Source organism: Pinus tabuliformis, chromosome Q (assembly GCF_031772625.1).
Source record: "Pinus tabuliformis cultivar Carrire ecotype Pingquan chromosome Q, CPIR1, whole genome shotgun sequence".
Classification (NCBI taxonomy): Eukaryota; Viridiplantae; Streptophyta; class Pinopsida; order Pinales; family Pinaceae; genus Pinus; species Pinus tabuliformis.
In genome coordinates this window covers 485,163,474-485,186,635 of record NC_142296.1, presented here as the reverse complement: position 1 = coordinate 485,186,635, position 23,162 = coordinate 485,163,474, and the positions used below count along the sequence as shown (strand labels likewise).

At 36.2% G+C, this 23,162-nt stretch overlaps 1 pseudogene; it reads right to left on the bottom strand.

The window, feature by feature from the left end:
• Window positions 1-5,163: 5,163 nt before the first annotated feature.
• LOC149220285 (purple acid phosphatase 22-like) overlaps window positions 5,164-23,162 on the bottom strand; it is an 85,400-nt pseudogene continuing 67,401 nt past the window's right edge.

The following is a 23,162-nucleotide window of genomic DNA, read 5'->3' as shown; positions in this document are numbered from 1 at the left end:
CCAAATTTTTAGAGAAAAGATCCACTATTTTCAAAGGAAGAGTGATTCACACATCACAAATCTAAGGGACCATTTAGCTCCATCTCTGCATCTTATTTATTTCATAGAATTTCCATTTTAGTAACCCTCTCTTCCATAGAGCCAGCCCTCTTCTTGAGTTGAAGGAATGTTCTTACATACATGCCTAATTCTCTTCCAAGGGAGCTCTCCATTATTTTTAGCTTGTCTAGGATAACCTTCAAGATGAGATGCAATTCCTTCAGTATCTATTCATGCTACCAAAGGGAGTTACAAGTGGCATAAAGATCTAACTATCCATATGAGGACTGAGGGAGATGAATGAAATAGAGGAAACATGATATCAATCTTAAGAAACATCCACTCTGACAAGCCAACTAAAGAGCCTATGACCCAACTCCCTAACATTGAAGCCATATGCAATCTTGAATTGATTCCATAGTGGAAGTGTGATGAAAGATTCATGGTGATATGTCCACGGGTCTTAGATAGACAATGATCGAGTGCTTTGTTAAGGAACTCCTTGATGTGAAGTCACTGGTTCAATTCCCCACCTCGATCGGGCAATATATTGGACATGATGAAGATGTAGTCCACCAAGCTTACAAAAAAAAAAGATTCACGGTGATATAACCTCTGTGAGTAACATGCTTCTCCATCATGATGAGGGTTGGTGAAGATTTATTGTGCATGTCATATAATGTTCTTTGATGGCACCATTTTTCACTTCAAGTTTCCATTCAATTTTCCCTTCAATTCTTCCTCTAGGGAAAAAAAGGCCCCATACACCTATCTCTTATAGTTGAGAGAAATGTCGTTATTCTTCCAATCTAGGTTCAATTCTAACATGTGACATGTTGAGCTTGTTAAATGAATGAGTATTTCTTGTAATAGTTTGGACTCTTGTTATGTAAGTAGTCTCTAAAGGACCAAAACATACATATTACTCATATGAAATAAATAATATATATATATATATATATATATATATATATATATATATATATATATATATAGGAATATACATGTTTTCGTCTATTTATTCATTGCATCAAGGCTTGAATCCATTACATCAAATTTCATCATGTCAATTAATAGAATTGAACATAGATGGTGAGGATAATAATCATTCCTCCCAACCTCAAAATAAATTCAATCAATCAATATATATATATATATATATATATAATATATATAATTAACTAATTTTTTAATATACATATTCTAATTTGTATCATTTTATATATATATATATATTATATTAAAAAAGTTTATGATTTAATTTAATGTTATATATATATAGTTTTTTTTTTAAGATTATTATTAGTGGATGGTTGAGATATTATTTTTAAATTTTAATAAATATGTTTTTATATAAAATATTTAATAAACTTCATATAAATATAAATTATTGCATTTTTTATATTATTTTTTAATATATAAATTATTTCTCTATTTTTTATGTTATATATGTTTATTTTAAAATAGAGTTTTCACAATTAAATTTACTGGTTAATAATTATTAATTTATTTACTAATAATTATTGAATAGAGGGTAGGGATTTTTACTAGTACTTGGGAAGAGAAAATTGAGATAGATCTTAAAGGTAATTATACATTTTTTTTTCTTTTAAATTTAATTAAAAAATATTATGCTTTGAAATATCATACTTAGTTTCTATTCTATTTTTATTTATAGTATTGAACTCTCACTCTTTATTATTATTTTATTAATTTTTATCATTATATTTTTTTAATGTATATGATGATGATGATGATGGTTAACGTCCGTTGAGACCAAACATTGGTCTATCGGACCTAAAGAAACAAACTATTTATTTTGATTTAAGATTTTATTCCTATGCTCAAAAAGCTTGGAGAGAAGCCTCATGAGCTCACTATAATTTTGACATTGTAAAAGGCTAGGAAGGTCAGTATCGTAACGAAGATTGTGAAACTGACATCTAATGTGGTTGTCTGCGGGGCACTCTAAGAAGAAGTGGTTTTCATCCTTGATGTTCTTATTCTCACATATAAGGCAGATCCTTTCCATCCATGGCATTTTAGGAACTGCCCAACGACCTGTTTCACTAAGGAGCTCATGAGAATTTGTTCTAACCTTTGCTATATTAATTTTCTTCTTTGAGCTAGTTAAAATCGAGAGATACTTTTGATCTTCTAGGGTGGGGTTGATGACCTTCTTATAATAACTTAATTTTATTTTAGCCACTAAATCTTTCTCACACCACATTTTTTCTTTGAACTTAGAAGTAACAATATCTTTAATGTTATTTATGTTTTGCAATGCATCATTCTCATTGATCTCCCAAAAGTTTAACTAGGCCCTTGTATCTTTATGCCACCCCTGATTGAGCCTTTGGTGGTTTTGGCTGGAATTTAAAGCTAGCTTAGGAAGATCTATGATTGTCTATTAATTGTTATAAAAACAATTAATATATGTTTATCTTGTATATTAATTGTTTTTATAACTATTATTATTAATAATAAAATAATTTAAAAAAAAAAATATAAATTATTTTTAATGATTTCCTTAAGCTTTAACAATATTAATGTCTAAATATTTATTATGAATTGATACTAACCAGCTTAGATCCATCTCAACACCGAATCTATCAAGCGCTGAGAGAGATCAAATCCCTTGAGGTGCAAACCTTTCCTCAAGTTTTGCACTCAAAAAATAGGTTTGCACCTCGATAGATTTGATCCCTCTCGTCGCTTGATAGATTCAGCATTGAGATGGATCTAGGCTGGTTTCAGTCTTGTGCGATCAAATCTCTCTAGGTGCAAAACTTTTTTTTGAGTGCAAAACTTGAGGAAAGGTTTGCACCTCGAGAGATTTGATCCCTCTCGGCGCTTGATAGATCCGGCGTTGAGATGGATCTAGGCTGGTTTCAGTCGTGTGCGGTAAAAATTACTTTTCTTTCTCATCGCTTGGATCCTTAGTTAAGATTCATCTATCCTAGTTCTTTATAATATTATTTATATTATATAAATTTCACATATGTATATATAAATGTATTCTCATTTATTTATTTACTAAAGTCTCCATTTAATCTCTATGAAAATATTATTAGTAGTCGTGAGCATGGAGAGTTTAGATATACCTCAAAAGTAATTATAACCTTTTTGCTCTTAGATTTAATAAAAAAATGTTATAAAGATAAATTAAAATAAAATATTTTTATTTTGAAATAGGCTATTGTTTTTGGGCATGTGGTATTGATAGGCCATAGCAATTAAAAGTCTAAATCCATCACATAATAATCCAAAATGTAAATGGCCAATGGTAGTAGCCCATGGTATTATAATTTTATTCCCTCCTCTCCCTCTCTATCTTTCTCTTATGGGTATTGGCCCATGGTATTGTAAAAAAAACTACTTAGAAGTTAATAATATCTATGATAAATATTCATGATTAAAAGACTTGTATATAATATAATAAGCTCTTTATGAAATATACTTAACTTTTAAATCTATTTTCAACTTCTTAAATTAAAGTGATTGGAGTTTATAAATTTTTAGCTCTTAAATTCTTTTCATTAATGGGCTGGAATAATAAACTACGTTTTTTAAATAATATTTATAATTGCATAAGTGGCATAGTAAAAAGTAAATAATTTAAAAATTAAACAAAAATCACACAACAAAACGCAAATAAATATAAATTTACCTTATTATTATTATTATAGAAATCACAACCTAAGTAAATAATTTTAAAATTAAACAGAAATCACACAGCGAAGAAAGTGTCGCAACTAAATATATATTTACCTTATTATTATTAATACAGAAATCACAACCTAAAACCTGAATGCCATGGAATTTACCTCGTTATTGTTACATGATGTTACAAGATATGTGAACTCCACCAAATTTACCTCTGATATGCCCAATTGAATCCTCCGCTTCGTTTACCTAATTTTCTTTGTTATTCCATAAATAAGCTAATCGATCTCTTTTTAAATTGAATATATGTCGTTTTCAAAATTGAGTTTGTTAATATTAGCAGAGAATTTTTTATTTTAATTAATTATTTTTTATTCTTTTAATTTTTTTTAATTAATTTTTTATTTTTATTTTAAAGTAAAATTACACCTATCTTCAACATATACAATATATATTAGCCAACACACATATATATAGTAACATTACACATATCTTCAACATATACAATATATGTTAGCCGACATATATATATATATATATATATATATATATATATATATATATCTGTTTTAATGTAACGTTATGCTACGTGACAATTTACTGTTACATGACAATATCTCCCTCATATTTTTGTTTTAATGTAATGTTAGGTTAAGTGACCTCATCTCCCTTATATTTTTTTTAATATTTTTTTATCTCCCTCATTTTTATTTTAATATAACGTTAAGTGAATACACTGGACTATAGAGCGCCTCTCATTGCAATAAATATTATGAATCATTTAATTTATATAACATGTTAACAACTATTCAACCAATTTATTTAAAGATAAATAAAAAATTTAATTAAATACAGCCACCTTAACCCATAAAAACAAAATTTGTTCAATTAAAATTAATACATCCACCGTTATTATAAAACAAATTTACTAATATGTATTTATCAAAAACTTATCTTGTGCATTAAATATGTATTTATTAAAAACATACCAATCAAATTTGGTGTATATGCGACTTAACCTTTGACTGCAAAGCTCAAATCTCTAGACATGGAAAAAAACTTGGGAGAGGGCTTGGTAAAATTAACAAAACCTATTCTAGTGATTTGGGCGTATCAAAAGATGAAAAAGCAGTACACCCATTTTACTCCTTTGAGCATATAAAATAAAATCTAAAAATATATTATGGTTGTACATTGTCAAATGAAGAAGCCAAATTATATGACTTTTGGTGAAGCCGGACAGAAATCTCTGCTCCAGTGTCAGTGAGAAACGGTGAAAAAGTCGTTGACAAAACGGTCTTTTCATCCATAGGTATAGATAGATTCTTTCACGTAATTTTCAAACTGTTCATACATGGCATCGCTATCCTTAGGTACTCCGACTATCTAAAGCAGATTTCCTGTCATTGTCTCTATCTGTCCGTTTTCCTTGATATGTGAATACCCACAACCAACTGCTCAACAGCTGTTTGAAACACTCGCGTGGCTGTGAATCCAAACCTCATCGGAAACAACTGGCTGGTCATCCAGGTTACGGTGCCATGTCCAATGTGCACGTGTTGCGTTGTATATCACAAATTCACCGTGCCCAAAGCTTGTACTGACAAACCAGAATACGGATCCTCATATCTGTTCTCATTTGCATGAAAATAATTAGTTTGTTTGTTTGCTTAAAATAAAATATATGATTGCAATTCAATTGGAAAACTAAAGCAAACCATGATTGTTTAAATTTTTAGGCCATTTCTACTTCGAATTCAATTGAAAAACTAAAGCAAACCATGATTGGTTAAATTTTTAGGCCATTTCTACTTCGAATTCAATGTTAATTCAAATGGAAACGATCGATACTTTGAAGCAAGGCCTTCTCGATTCCCTGCTTCTCCAATATTAATCTGCACAGATCCAAATGGATTGGCCTGGCTCTTAAATACCTGCTTCTGCCAAACATTCATTGCATAGTTAGGCCATCGCCAAACAATTGGAGTACTCTACGGAGGCCATCGCCAAACAATTGGGCAACCGATAAATCCTACGCTATTGGGCCATTAATGCATAGGATTTATTAGTTGCCGGTACCTTATCCTTGGTATAGGGTATTTAATGCTTGGTGTATGGCCTTCTTAATATGCATACTCATACATGGCCATCCTCTTACGGTTTCAACTTCAGCTGCTAGATTAATCACTTTGACCCACATAGCTCCATAATTCGTACTTCTATCATATTAGTTGGTTAATGCAGTTTTAATCTCAATGCCATTGTTTACCATTTCAAACCTCCCCGTTCACTATTTCAAATTGGCAATGGCGCCCAATTTTTTTGACATTAATTTATTTCGATTTCAAACTGGCGCAGAAATATTGTGTTATCCCTCCTCTGGTATCCGCTCATATAGCAGTCTGGCCAAGGAGCTGAGCCAGTGGATACCGAGAAGTTTCATCAGGCACTCCCCAAGCGGAATTTTCTCCGTCTTGCTAAAATAGTCTGCATCATCTGGTTGGTGGATTAACTTCTATTCATTTTCTCTCTCATTCTCATGATGTTGTTTATGTTTGGGATAATTTGGTGGAGAAAAGTAATCGAGACGAACCAAATACAAAAAGCCCTTTACTAGGCCAAGAGTCTATATGTAACGCCCTACGGTTTCGTCCACAGGCGCACGCCCCTCTCGTCACGAAAAATGACTAAGTATGGATTGTGCGAGCGCTCCAACAAGCAAAGGCACAGTTATATCGTGCGCGCAAGTATGGAGGGTGCTCACACATATATATGGCGAGTTGTGGAGGACTCGTTTAGACAGCCGACCGAGGTGCGATGGTGGATGTAGGGCCAGCTGGTGGGGCGGTCCCGCACCATGGGTGGGCCGACCATGTAAAGCATCGCATATCATTCAAAAGGCGCGCAGGTTGGGAGTTCATTTGGAGGTCGGCCGAATGATAGCCACCTCCCACGATAGCGTATAAACATATGGATGGCGCGCTCATTTGGAGGCATCAACTTCGCAGAGCTCTTCACACAAGACATAGGTGCGCACAAGAGGTGCGAGGTGAACACTTAGCCGCAGGTTGCATATGGGATGTGCCCGCCGAGTCGGGCGACATAGTATCGTGCAACGCGGGTTGTAGTGTGGGTGGTGGAGTGCAAGGGTGCCCGCCCGCCAAAGGTATATAGGCAGTTTGGGTTGGTGTTGGGCGTGGGTCGTGCATGGGCGCGCCCGCCCGTTCGACAAAGAACTTGTGTATGTTGTATTGTATATTTGGTTAAGGTTGAGGCAAGACCGCCATGCGCTCTTGCACGGGCGGACGCCCGCCTTGTTTATGAACGCCGGTGGAGCGCGGCTCCCGGTCATTGTAATCTTTCTCTTATATAATAAAAGGATTACTTCTCTTATATTATTGGGTTATTATTATTGTTCTTGTATTATTGATGGATTCTGCACATTAATAATGTTAATTCATGATTATTATGAATTGTTGAAGGTGTAGTTCGTAAAGTTAATTAACGATGGATAAAGTTATTAACTTAGGCGGTGCCGCACCAGGCCAATTTAACGAAAAAAGAATTGGGAGCGTGACACTATAGGACCAGAGGCTTAATGGTGAGTATGACATCTCGGACTACCTGCTCGGACGCACATCTTCTCCTTCAAGAGTGACCAATTTCTTGGGTTTTGTGGAGATCAAGACGATCGGAGATAGCTGCTATCGAGGACTCTATGCCACTAAAGAAATAAGGACCGGGCAGCTCTTGTTGGTAAGCAACACCATTGCAGTTGCTTATAAGAGCGTTTCTATGGCCATGTTTCAAGTGGACAACAGGCGTAAAATGAACAGCGCATCTCAGGAAGATCTTGTGGCCGTGGTAGTTTGTGCTACCAGGAAATCGCAGAGATTGGTCCTTCAAATTTATACTTTATTCTATTCCTCTACGCCCAGCAACCTTTAGGTTCTTGCCATAGACCTATTTAAGACAGACGATCAAATCCTTGCTGGCCGAGAAGTAAAAAATGAAATTTTGCAAGTGGATGTGTTCAAAAAAGCATATATATTTTGCGAAGTCTTTTTAGTGTGTTCAAAATCAGTACGTGGGTGTTATGCATGGTTGTTGCACGTTAACTACAATCTTGTATACTATATTTTTCTAGCATTTGTTTCAAAGACAATAATTAATACAATGAGGATATTTTTTAGTTTTTGTTCGGAGAGAAAAGATAATTCAAAGTTGTTCTTGGTTGCATTTTTGTATGCTATGTTTATATGCATTTGTTCCAAAGTCAATAAGTAATACGATGAGGATTTCTTTTTGTTTTAGCTTTTTTAAAGAGAAAATATTGGGAAATGGATGACATTGATGGTTTAGTAGAGCTTCATGGTTCAAGAACTCTTTGTCATTTGGAAAATATATTAAAACCAAGAGCTTATGGAGGCCAATAACTGATGATGATTATTAGAGAAAAGTCATAGAATAAATATGAATAACTGATATATATTTAAAAGAACGAACGATAGATTAACTGATCAATATTTTAGAAACTTTAGAATGCTTGCTACCCTTAGGTTTATGGTATCGTAAGATGAATAATTGTGAATTGAAAGAAAATCAAATAGGCCTAGATCCTTAGATAATTGGAACATAGGAAATCAAACACATAAATAACCTTAGAAGGGAACATAGGAAATAAAACACATAAATAACCTTTGAAGGATTCTATTTGAGAAAGGACAATGACTACTCACATTGGTTAAATTTTATGATCAAGAGATAATGGAGGCGTATCTAAACAATATCATTGAATGTATTTCTAAATATTTCTTCTTCTCATAAAAAAATGGATATAAATTTTGTTATTTTTTTTCTTCTCCCAATAAAGTTGATGCTTAAAATATTTGATTGTTTCATAGATAAATAAAAAAAAACATGGGTTAAAAATTCAATTAATTATTTGCCTAAGAATAAGGATGCCTTAATATATGTCAAATTGGTGTAAATACAATAAGTATGTGGGCCATGTTAAATGGATGGACACTCTTTGTTTGGCTCTTGGTGGAGCATAAAAGGATTGGAATGCAATCATTACCACTTCTTCGATTCACCCCATTCTATCCAAAAATTTAGTAGCAAATGGGAGGACACTTTATGAAAGGATTTTAGATATGATCATGTTGGTATTTTTGAGTATTATTGTAAACTCTGGCTCTTTATTTTATTTTGAGAATACATATAGAATCATATTATTGATTGCTAAGTAATATGAAATGGAGACTATATCCAATTGTAATCATCCATATTTAGTTTATCACAATATTTTTCTTAAAAAATCATTATTTATTGATGCTCTAACACGATTTTTTTATTAAGAGAAATTTGAGGTTTAAAATGGGTTTTTTAAAGGAAAATAACAAAATAATAGTTAAAACAATAAAATAAGAATTATGAATTTATAAATGAAAAGAAAGAAAACTTTTTTATAGTATTTTTTATGTATGTTTAGTCAAATATCAAGTGTAGGTTTACTCAAATATCAATTGGGCACCTCGTAGATGAGAAATTGAATTTTTAGACATCAAGTGGGCACACTAGATCAGGAATTGAATTTTTAGACATCAAGTGGGCACACTAGATCAGGAATTGAATTTTGCATCCAAGAAGTGCCAACTCCATTTGAGTCATTTTGTTAATACATTTTTTTTGTTTTAAGGTCCATTGTTGATCTCAAAATTCCCCTAATATTTATTTACTCAAATAATTATTATAAATTTAGTTGTTATTTTCAGGGATTAAACCATACAACACAATTTGTATATATTAATCTTATTTTTTGAAAGACTCTATTATCATTTTGAATATTATTTGTTCTTTTAAATTTCATTTTGTTAATACATTTTTTTTGAGGTTTATTGTTGATCTCAAAATTCCCCTAATATTTCTTTACTCAAATAATTATTATAAATTTAGTTGCTATTTTCATGGGATTAGACCTTACAACACATTTTTTTTTATATATTAATCTTATTTCCTAAAGACTCTATTATCATTTTGAATATTATTTGTTCTTTTAAATTTTATTTTGTTAATACATTTTTCTGTTTTGAGGTTTATTGTTGATCTCAAAATTCCCCTAATATTTATTTACTCAAATAATTATTATGAATCTAGTTGTTATTTTCATGGGATTAAACCATACACCACCATTTTTATATATTAATCTTATTTTCATAAAAAAAATCTTAAACAATGGATATTTAAGGAGAAATTAATATTAGACAAACAAAATGATATTTAGAGAACTATTTATATCCATATAACTTGATTTTTTTCAAAAATGTGAAATTCAAATTTATGTTATGCAAATAAAAAAAAACTCTCATTTTACATAAATAATAAAATCTAAATTAATTATAATACATTTGTTTCTCTCATGTGTTATAAATAAATTTATCCTCACAATTTTTACCCCTTGCAAACTTCATTAATATAATTTTATGAAATAAAAAAATAAAACTTTTAAACTATTTCTTCTTTACTTATACCTTTCAATATATCCTTCCCACACATAAGTTATTAACTAATATCTAATATTTTTATTATTTATATTTTATTAGTTTTCTATTTTTCTATATAAAATATTTTAAAAAGGAGTAGTCTACCTAGGTGGAGGAATGGCCTGGTTTCCGTCACCACCCGCAAAATCGTTCGGTTTCAGCCGCCTGCAATCCCTCCGCCACCCTCCCCTGGCAATCCTGACATTCCCTGACAGAAAATCAGATCGGAGCTGGAAATCCTGACATCCATTGACAATTCAGATCCGAGCTGGAATTGCAGCTACAGGGAGTTATTGCCACTTCCAATTCGAAATGAAGAATTGTGATCCCACGGGCTGCTTACTCACCTTCCTCCTCGACTCGGCGCCTCCCACTCTGCAATTCCTCTGCTCTGCAATTCCTCCGCTCTGCAGCTCGCCACCCAGGTATAATTCGGTGACACCTCCGACTCTGTTAACGACTGATTGAGACATGCACCATTTCTGTGAAAGTCGAGATCAAACAATTAAAATTAAAATACCTGCCCCGAATAACCATCTCTATCTCTGTGGATTGAAATTCCCTTCAATGCGAAATCGAAAAATTAGTAAAATCCTTCCGATCAATGGTAAATCCTTTGGATTTGTGACAGGTTCCGTCCCAAATCGAGATAAGAAATCCTTTGGTCTATGCTTCGTATCATTTAGAGCAAGGTTATTTTGTCCAGTTAACCTTCTATCAACCACATGTAGAAGGTTCAATTGGAACACACTGTGTAAATGATAAGAAGCATAGACCAAGATTCAACCTAGACCATGCCCTTAATGCCATTCTTGAATAGAAAGCTAATGCTTCACTACTATGTTGGGAATCTTCTTCCGATTACCAAGTGGATGCCTATTGAACACTGGCTGGTTTTTGTGATCTGTCAGACTGTTTGCCCATTGCTTCAACACAATGCATCACCTTGGAATGAGAAACATATGCTAGCTCAGTTTGTGATCCAATGCTTGTGTAAATTGGAATAACTTACGACTTCCTTTGTGAAAAGAAGATGGTAGCCCAAGCTTTTGACAAATTGCATGAAAAGATGTGATTTTTATGCAAATCAGAGTACAACATGTGTTAAAGGAAGTCCTACTTTCCTGTGTTTTAAATTTCGACCTAGAAATAATCATCTTTTAATCAAAACCCTTGCAAACAAGTCACTGCGATCTAAATTAATCTATTAACACATCCCAAAATAAGGGAATTTGTACTTACTATCAATAGACACACAAAAGAATGATGTGAATTAGCCTATGATCAGAATTAGTCCTATTCACACATCCAAAAATAAGGGAACTGCATACAATATTCACTTCCTTGAGTGAGGACAAACCAACACCACAAACACAAGTGAAGCTCACTCCAAAATTTCACTGAAATGACTTGTGATCACATAATTATATACATGAAACAATCTCCTTGGATGAAGTTTTGACTAAGCTAACCTGTGATATAAAGGATTTATTTTCATGTTCTCTCTGTAGATAGAGAGACAGGGGATGTTCATTAACTACTCCTTTGGATTTGCGACATTACTAATTTGCATGCCTTAATTTGGTACTCCCAATGCTTAATTTATTAATTAGAGTTTGTCAAACAAGATGCCCAGTGAACAAACAATTTCGATCAGTGAAGATCAATATTCATTACTCTTACTAATTATTTATTGTTCATTAACTACTCCTTTGGATTTGTGACATTACTAATTTGAGTTTGTGGTTGTAAGGTTAATGCATTTCTCTATTTTCTACCTATGGCCTATTTATGAGATACAATTCTATGTGTATTCAAGTAATAATATCTGACCTCCAACCTCTGACCTTTTTTCTATGCCTTGTACAAAGATCTTTGTCTTCAGTGTAGCTTGCACAATAGTTAGTGGGCAATGGAATAACAAGATGTACCTTTGTTGTTTAGTATGCCAATCAGGTCTTTGAGTTTTAGTTTTTGTGTTCAATGCAATTCTGAGTGCAACTTCTTTACAATCACCTCTATACTCACCATTCTTCTGAAGGCATGTGAAGTTGGTGTTGTTTGTAGAAACTAGAAATGGCAATATCAAAGCCTCCATTCTAGATTCGTTCACTGCTTGGCTGCTTGCTTGCAATGCTAATTGAGTAGACAGAGTTGTATTTAACAGAGGCACTCCATATTTGTTATGAAGTTTAGTTTATCTTCTGCCCTTGAGCATCATAGCCTTTGAGATTTATGGGTTTATGTTGAGTGAATTCTAGAAGCAGTTTCCAAGTATTTTTGGAGATATTATGTTGGTAATGTTCCTGTACAAGTCACAATACTAATGAAGCAATTGAAATTTTTCAGCCAATACCAATCTCCGGGCTTCTATAGTTGTGTCTAGAGCAAGGTTGTTTTGTCCAGTTGAACCTTCTATCAACCACATGCAGAAGGTTCAATTGGAACACACTGTGTAAATGATACGAAGCATAGACCAAGATTCAACCTAGACCATGCCCTTAATGCCATTCTTGAATAGAAAGCTAATGCTCCACTACTATTGTTACAGGGAAAAGTGTCTATGCAGAACTACTAATCCCACTAAGGTGTGGTAGCTACCTTAGAAACAAACAAAGTAAAGCTACTTTCGTTTTTCCTTTATGAAATATAGATGGGAGAAGAACAAAGGAGACCAACCTCTGTCTTGTGCTTGGCTCCTAGTTCGATTCCTCTCTCTTCTGATAGTCCTTTGCTACTTGCTTCCTTGTACGCCCAGCTTCATAGAGTACCTGTAGAATTAGAGTAGAATAACACTATACAAGAACATGGATCTATAATCATAAACAATATAGGATCAGATGTAAATTGACCATACAAATGCATAAAACGTAAATGACACAAGAGTATGGAGGAAAACGTGAATAGCTTTTATTGATAATCAAGAAAGAGCCAAGGGAGTTACAACCAGTTGTTCTGACCCAGCATCATCCTCTCAGCAAGTAAGCCCTTATTCACCTCATACAAAGCTTAGATCACCCAACACTATGAAGTTGTCTCAAGAAACCAACAACAATTCCTTACAAGATGCAAAATTCCAGCCTCTAACCTCCTGGATCTCTGGGATGAGAGATCTATATATAGATATTTGCAGATGTGTGAGTCAGTTCTGGGTTTTTGATTAGTGTCTTCTCTCTGATAGTTCTTGCTTCCACTTGGAGATCTCATTGATCTCTTACTCATCCTTGGGTGGTTCTAAGAGGCAAGTGTCACAGGAGAAGTTTCTGGAAGATTCCATGATCATCCACCTCACAAACTGTCTCCGCCACTTGTCTTTTCTTGTCCATCGCACCCCATAGAAGGGATTTTTGAAATGCAACGCACTTCCCATGTGTACAAGGTGAGATGCATCGCACCCTGGCCATGGAGCAAGTGAAATGATCCAGTTTTGACCAGTTTTGAGTAGTTTTTCATGGAGAACTTCTGGGAGATGATGTAATTAGTTGACCTTGTTCTTTTAGGGGTTGGAACAACACTTTTAGGGACTTAGGATCCCTTAGTTTATGGACATTTATGATTGGGGTTGCAGTGCCCAAAAATGTCTATAACAGTTGCCCCCTAAAGCATGAGGTCGTTAATCTTTTTTATGTCGGGTGAAATGCTTTATCATGACGATCCGAAGTTCTTTCAAGCTGGGAGGAGACCTGTAATAAGATACAATACATACATTATCTTCATAATATTTTCATGATCTAGATGAGGCGGGCATTCCCATGCTCAGTTTTATAAATTCATTTTCATGTACATAGGATAGACAATCGTCTGAGTGTAGACTGATGATTCTGGTAGAACCATCATCCCTTTGATTGGATGATTATCTGTGCAGCAATGATGTACATTTGATGTCTTTATTTCCCTGAATATATATCGCAGCCTGGTTGGATGAAACTAGATCCGGGGTCTTCAATCTCGTTCGATCTTCACTCGAAGTACAAGTCGATCCATGTGAGAGATGTTCTAGAGTCGAACATGGAAAAACATCGCCTGATTACCAACCAATAATGTAAGTTGTTAACAGGCACGAGAGGAATCACTGTCAATGATAATGACCCTCAAGGTACTGCAGTACAATTCACGTGGTGTGAATAAAGGACTTGGCGTCGAACACCACGCAAAATCTTTCAGTCGAAGGCCATTAATGTAAACCTGTCGCCGGAAGTGAGAAACTTGCCATTGAGGTATGCAAGCTTCAAAGTACTGAAAGGGGTGTTCCTAGATCAACTTCTTGGATAATGAGCTGATGTCTGCAAGAAGCGATCCATCATAGGAGGGCCTTAATGAATCCCACATCAATGACACCAAATGGAGCAAATGATTTTAATGGAGGTGAAAACGATCTGGTGATATAAGGTTCAGGGTGGCGGTCATGAAAGAGTGGAGCGTAAATGTATTGCAGCGGGTGAGACACAGGTGAATTCTCTGAGTGACTTCTCTTGAACATATCGGTGACACTGACATGATGAATTAGTAGAATTAACCCCAAATGTGGATGGTGTGATGTGACCATGGTGATGTGACTGCTGAATGAAACAACCCAACCCGACTTGGATGCGGAGTGAAAGTGTCATGTTCAAGAGCGACTTGCTACCAAAAAAGTTTCTTCAAGTTTTCTTCCCAATTTTCCCCAGTCATTGCTGACCAGTACCTCTTTATTTTTGTCAAGCTTGAGGAGGATAACATATGCTTGTTCTATAATTTTCTCTTCGGGCAAACCCATTGCTATGTTTTAACGAGCCTAGCGATAGTGAAACTCGTTCTTGTCTGTTATGGAAAGTTTGTCGCTATTAGGTTTTAACGAGTTTAACGACAAAGATAACTTGGTCCTTTTCAATTTTAGTGAGTCTGAAAAGGGACGTAAAGGAAACTCCAAAAATCCTTTTTCGTCATCTAATCCCTTAGGTCTGAAAAAATATAAAACAATACAAAAGGGATGAATTTTCGGTACTTTTAACGAGCCGAACAAAACAAGTGCTCGATCTTTTTTTTTGTAATAATCCCTCAGGTCCAAAAAGATTAAAATCTAAAGGAGGGATAGCACTTCCGGTCACTTTAACGAGTTGGAGAGGCCAATGGCTCGGCAATATTTTCATATTTTACGAGTCAGTTGAAAAGAGATTAAAGGAGACTCGTCTTTGAGGAACGAGTGATAAATTCAGGTAGCAGCTGATTCCAGGTAAGGTTTGGAATTTTCCAATCACGGCAGTGTCACAAGGATGGCTAACAAGATCATTCTTTGCAGCTGTTCCTCAAAAGGGGTAAACAATCAAGTGGAGGTGAATGATTGGCCAATACAAAGTGGAGGTGATGATGGGAACACGACCAAGGCTTCAAAGGCTGAAGTACTACATTCACAATGGTTATTTACCAGAAATTGGTTCATTTTTTAATGAGCTTAAACGTTGGGGGAAACATTTGCTCATTTCTTATGTTTATTTTTTAACGAGCATGAAGTCTGCGTTACAATTGCTCGATGGGGGTTTATTTTTTAACGAGCTTGAACCCTGCAGTAACACTGCTCGATGGGGGTTTATTTTTTAACGAGCTTGAACCCTGCAGTAACACTGCTCGTGATAAGTTTGCATGCCCCCAGCATAATAATGCAAATCGAGGTGCATGCCCCCCAAGCTTCATTGCATTCAACTCGGTGGTTGGAATGAAGGTTTACCTTTGAGATTTAGAAAGGGGCTTTGTTTCATTTTTTAATGAGGTTGACACAGTAAAAGAACTATCCTCATGACTCCTTGTTTCATTTTTTAACGAGGTCGACACGAGATAAGAACCATCCTCGAAATCCACCGTATTTACAGTATTTGATAGAAAATAAAAAACTGATGGATGATTAAGGTTGCTGGAATAATCTTCGTGGTAATCCGGAAGATGGGAGTGATGGTGGTAATCTTCCTATGGTGCCTCCTCTATCATCATTGATTGAATGATTCCTTCGTCTGTACAATGTACATGGGACCATGGATCTGAAGAGGTGTCATATTCCTTAGACCTATCTATCCAAACACTCGATGAGCGTTGATTTGGGTTTGCCCCCCAAGCCAAGAAAATTGATTGCTACAATATTTCTAAAATGGCGATGATCCATGCTAACAAAATGTTTAGGAATCTTTCGAATCCATTAGATATAGAAGATTTCATATTGTAGGTTTCCACTGTGGCCACTTCCGCCAAATTACTCGGAGGCAATAGGGCAAAAGTACCCATTAAGGCAGGGTCTTTGAGGAGGCCTACTCCAATATTTTGAAGCGAATGATTGCTTCCATGGATCATTGGAATGCTTCCCGTAACTTGTGAACTGTTGGGGAGAAATGTTTGTTGGTCGACGATTGTAATTCCTCCTTGGAAGGGAAATGCAATCTTCCTGAAGTAGGTCGACACAACTGCGACCATGGCATATATCCAGGGCCTTTCCAGTAGGATGTTGTAATTGAGGTTTCAATCGATTACTTCAACATCAATTTCTACTATTTTTCCCCCCCGTTCAACTTGCAAGTTACTTAGAATCCCGTGTGGAGTGTATGATCATCCATCAAATGCTTTTAACATCGTTGACGATCGTGATAAGGGTGGTGAGCCTAAATTTTTCCAGCAACTCATCGACATAAAACATGTGGATGCCCCCTCATCAATAATTGTTCGATGAACAGTTTTGTTGAGGGCTTTCACTTGAATAAGGAAAGCTAGTTGAGCTGGTAACTCAGGGTCATATCCTTTGTGATTAAAGGATACAACATTGGAATCCGTTGGGTCAATCCCACCTATTACTGATAATAGAGCCTGCTTTTGGGAGGGGCAATTTTGCGGTACCTTAAGTGTTGACATAGCAGACGGAGATTAGGCCGGGTCCTCTACTATATTATAATTTTGTGCTACTTTGGCACGAGGATTAAATGTCGATTTGTGTACTACTCCCTTTGGCGGCTTTATCATTGGTTCAGGAATGATGGGTGGCACAAATTCGGTCAAAGTTGTTGTCGAACTACTAGGTTGTTCATTAGCCTTGTTATTCGATAGCTGTGGATTCCCGTAATCTTTATTCCTTGTCAAAGCATCATTTTTCTGCTTTGAGATAGACAACATAAGCACTTGCGATTGGGAAGCACTTTGATTAGCAACCAGTTTGGTTCCCTGGTTTGGAAACAGATCAGTCAATACTGCTGAGGTTTTTGAACTCTTAAAGAGTTTCTTAACTTCAGCTTTATGTGGACAATCTCTCGTCCGATAATCCTCATCGCATATCTGACACCCCGCAGGGGGTTTCCTTTGCCCAGAAGGGTTTGCAAAAGGTTTTCCAGGAGATGATTCATCCTGCTTCTTTTTCCTCCCTTTCTTTTTCTTCATGCCCCCTGGTTTCTTTAGTTGTTTGCCTTGTCGGTTGACACGGCATTTACTTCCGAGGCAAGAAGTTCCTCACTTGCATTTTGACTAGAAATCTTACGGGCCTTTTTAGATGTAGCCTTTTTTGATTTCGTGTTTGTAGTACCAATCACGCCATCGCCGGCATGAGAGTCATTGTTCGATTTAGGAGGAGGAGGAACGGAAAATTCTGGTCTGGGAGCATCAAGGATTTTATCATAGAGCGTGCCAGACTGAGTATAAATCAAGTCTAAATATTGCGCATGAGCAATAACTTGCTCTTTAGTGACGACTCCTCCCTTTGCCACATCTTCTGTAATGGAAGGTAATAATGACTTAATAAACCATTCAGCTAAAAGCTGATCAGGAACATACGTTTTTACCATTCTACGACGACGTCGCCACTCATGAATATGATCAGATATGTGAGTGGCCGTTGTCTGTTTGAAATTGGTAAGAAGCTCTGTTCCTGTTTCGTACCTTATTGGTAGCTGAAAATGGGTTAAAAAGGTTGTGGCTAGGGTGCTGAAGTTATCGAATGAAGCTCTGGCCAATTCGATATACCATTTTGCTGTTGGACCAGTTAACGTCCTCTGAAAAAGGCGAAGCCTAATCGAATCATCGTTTAGGGTGTTTGATGAACACCACAGATGAAAGGTCATCACATGATTCGACGGATCTTCACCCGGATTTCCATTAAATTTAGGAATATCTGACGGAAGTTTATGCGGAATCGCCGGCCAGCAAGGAGCGTAAGCAATTGGATCATTCGTCAGCCGATTTAGATCTGGTAATTCTAGAGTTGCTACAAAGGGCAACTGTTGATTCAGATTAGGCGAAGCATACCCAAGATAAGATGGAATCGCCTGAGCAGTGGGTCTTTGCATACCAGCATAATGTGTTTGATGCTGGTAACTTTGATAAGGTTGATGGGCATAACCATTATAATATGGTTGTTGATAACCGCTTTGGAAATGTGGTTGCCCATTAATTACAAAGACTTGTTGCTCAGGTCCTTGATATGATTGCTGGAATGGCGGTTGTTGAGATTGAATCAGCCATGGTTGTTGGACCATTTGCTGTTTCCCAATACTGGATGATTGACCAAGATTAGGAGTCATAGTACTTGTTTGAGCCTGAGTCGCTCCAGATAAGGAGGAACTAACCTGAGGTTGTGATTGAGTCGTTGAGACAAGAGGCTGTTGTATTGCAACCTGAGAAACTTGGGGTTGACATACAACAGGTAGCGCTTGTACTTGCGATGCAGTCAGCATAGCAGGTATAGTGGGAATATTCGACACGGGGTGGACTAGTTGCATTGAATATACAACCCTTGGTTGCTGAGGCAGTATTGGTACCCAACCGCTGGATGTAATTCCAGTTTGGCCTGAACTTTGTTGTAAACTCCCATATGGTTGTTCTCCGGGAGGGAACAATGAAAAGGCATACTGACCTCCATATGGCGGCAATCCAATAATTAAAGGGTAGATTGGCCTTTGAAGACACATTGGATCAATTTGTTGAGTCTCAACATAAGGAATACCAGATGATAATCCAGATGAAGAAATAGGAACTGACCATGTCGTTGAAACAATCCCTGATTGGACTCCGGCTTGTTGTTGATAACTTGCCAGGATAGATGGTATACCGATGAACATCGTTGGAGTAGCAGCAGGAGGTTCTGCCACTGCTACGTCAGATGATATAGTCCTGGATGTCAACGGTTGTTCAGACATATCTAGTCTATCCAAAACATTTTCAAGCGATTTCGATTGACTTTCTTCCACGATTGCGGATTACTCGATCAACTAAAAATAAAGGGGAAGTATGTTTCTGAATTAGATGAATTTTAGACGCTTTGACACAACTTGCTTTTTCAATTTTTAAGAGTCGAGAAAAAACAAAAGATGACTCTAGTCGCCTTTGATTTTTAATTAGCCTAAAGTGACAAGTGCTCAGATGGACCTTTTCCGTTAAGGAGTCTGAAAAGGAACGAAAGGGACTACTCTGGAAATCTAGGCAGAGGGATTACCAAACCAATCACAAAACTGCAGAATACTTTTTATGGTACGGCAGTCAATCTTCCCGAATGTTGTGTTCAATGCATTGCGATCGATAGGGCGGTAGACATGGCTTCCTATGGATAAAGGATTAAGCCTATTGTGGTCTCCCAAAATATACTCGACGGTATGTGGGAGCACAAGTCCGTACTGGCACTTATCGTCTCAAAGTGGAAGAATCACCCAACCAGTAGTGAGAACAGCAGTTACCAGGCTTTACGACGCCGGAATACATCTCTAGCCTAGACTTCTAGATGTTGTGTGTTAGGTTCCAAAGCGTTGTTAGATTCATTAAATTTATTTTATAGTTGATCTTGCTTAAGAAATTTGCCTTTCAGGTTCACCGCGTGATGTATATGTACAATTCCTAAAATGCAATCTAAGATGATAAACAGTCTTTTATATTCTTTGTGCAATGAAAATCCTAGCTACTAAGGAAAGGAACACAAAATTCTTTCAACAAAGAGCAAAGAGCACACACTATATGCACTGTCCTAAATCAAACCAATCAAACAGTCTAAATGCAAATGCACATGCATGTATTTGTTTTCAGCCTTCTTAATATGTGAATGATAAAAAGAAAGCTAATGTGTAAATCTGAATTACTTTTCAAGCGACAATTACTAACAAGTTCCTTTTCAAAATAAAAAATGAAGACAATCACAACACTTTGCGATTTGGAAACGAATACTTGCTTTCGACACTAGAAAAACTACAAATTCAGATCAAATACAATAGTAACAGGGTAATCGACTATCAAGAGCAATCAAACTCTCTTCTATGACTGAAAACGACACTTGCGACACTTTCAAATCAAGAAATGACAGTACAATTACGTTACTTTTTTGCAAATGAGAACTGAAAATGACTCAACAAATACACAAAAACATTTACAGTTCTTTGCACAATGGAGGCGGAATATTAGCAAGGAAAGGGGTTTCAAACAGAGGTATACTGACTACAGGTAGCAAAATTCATGAATATAACTGAAAAGAATGAACACAGAAACCAAAATTGAGGAACAATGCCTAGTCTGATCAGCGCACCTGTAACACAGTGAACTTGAAATGCAGCGCACCTACTACACTCGGGAAGTGCGCTGAATTTCAGATTCACAGAACAGAGACTGCGCTGGGCCAGAGACGAGACTTTGCTTGGGTTCCGGGTCACAGTTTGCAGTTCAGTTCAGGGATTTTGGCCGAGCAAGTGGTAATCAGTAAATCAACAACAGGGGTAGATCTAAAGAGGTTACTAGAGCCACCACAAGGGAAATTAGAGAGTTTGTAAATCAGTTGTTTAATTCATAAACAAAACCCAGAGATTGACTGAAGCAGCATTTATCTACTTTGCATTCGCATATCAAATGCAGTTTGAAAGCTACCTGGCTCAACTTCAGGCTCCATCTGTAATTTTATAAAGTAAACAACAAGGTAGATAAACAAACAACCTAGTCGTTCCCCAGTGAGTCGCCATTTTGTTACAGGGAAAAGTGTCTATGCAGACCTGCTAATCCCACTAAGGCATGGTAGCTACCTTAGAAACAAACAAAGTAAAGCTACTTTTGTTTTTCCTTTATGAAATATAGATGGGAGAAGAACAAAGGAGACCAACCTCTGTCTTGCGCTTGGCTCCTAGTTCGATTCCTCTCTCTTCTGATAGTCCTTTGCTACTTGCTTCCTTGTACGCCCAGCTTCACAAAGTACCTGTAGAATCAGAGTAGCATAACACTATACAAGAACATGGATCTATAATCATAAACAATCTAGGATCAGATGTAAATTGACCATACAAATGCATAAAACGTAAATGACACAAGAGTATGGAGGAAAACTTGAATAGCTTTTATTGATAATCAAGAAAGAGCCAAGGGAGTTACAACCAGTTGTTCTGACCCAGCATCATCCTCTCAGCAAGTAAGCCCTTCTTCACCTCATACAAAGCTTAGATCACCCAACACTATGACGTTGTCTCAAGAAACCAACAGCAATTCCTTACAAGATGCAAAATTCCAGCCTCTAACCTCCTGGATCTCTGGGATGAGAGATCTATATATAGATATTTGCAAATGTGCGAGTCAGCTCTGGGTTTTTGATTAGTGTCTTCTCTCTGATAGCTCTTGCTTCCACTTGGAGATCTCATTGATCTCTTACTCATCCTTGGGCGATTCTGAGAGGCAAGTGTCACAGGAGAAGTTTCTGGAAGATTCCATGATCATCCACCTCGCAAATTGTCTTCACCACTTGTATTTTCTCATCCATCGCACCCCATAGAAGGGCTTTTTGAAATGCAACGCACTTCCCGTGTGTACAAGGTGAGATGCATTGCACCCTGGCCATGGAGCAAGTGAAATGATCCAGTTTTGACCAGTTCTGAGTAGTTTTTCATGGAGAACTTCTGGGAGATGATGTAATTAGTTGACCTTGTTCTTTTAGGGGTTGGAACAACACCTTTAGGGACTTAGGATCCCTTAGTTTATGGACATTTATGATTTGGGTTGCAGTGCCCAAAAATCTCTATAAAAACTATGTTGGGAATCTTCTTCCAATTACCAAGTGGATGCTTATTGAACACTGGCTGGTACTTGTGATCCGGCAGACTGTTTGCTTGTTGCTTCAACACAATGCATCACCTTGGAATGAGAAACATATGCTAGCTCGTTTTGTGATCCAATGCTTGCATAAATTGGAATAACTTGTGATTTCCTTTGTGAAAAGAAGATGGTAGCCCAAGCTTTTGACAAATTGCATGACAAGATGTGATTGTTATGCAAATCAGAGTACATGTGTTAAAGGAAGTCCTACTTTCCTGTGTTTTAAATTTCGACCTAGAAACAATCATATTTTAATCAAAACCCTTGCAAAGGAGTTTTGAGACCTGTAAACCTTGGTGGATAGCAATTTCAAGCTTGTAAAGGATGAAAATTTCTTCATCTCCTTGAATACCTTATGTACACACTCTGGCTATCGCTTAAAAATAAGAATGTTGGGAAATGATGATGTTGTACAAGATGATATTTATGACACACCATAATACACTATAATTCTCCCCCCTTTAGTGTAATGGTACCTTTGTGAGGGGACTAATATATAGAAATGTTTGAGAATAATGAAGCAATATGTTCACTGTGATCTGAATTAATCTATTCACACATCCCAAAATAAGGGAATCTGTACTTACTATCAACAGACACGCCAGAGAATGATGTGAATTAGTCTATGATCAGAATTAGTCCTATTCACACATCCAAAAATAAGGGAACAACATACAATATTCACCTCCTTGAGTGAGGACAAACCAACACCACAAACACAAGTGAAGTTCACCCCAAAATTGCACTAAAATGAATTGTGATTACATAATTATATACATGAAAAAATCTCCTTGGATGAAGTTTTGACTAAGCTAACCTATGATATAAAGGACTTATTTTCATGTTTTCTCTGTAGCT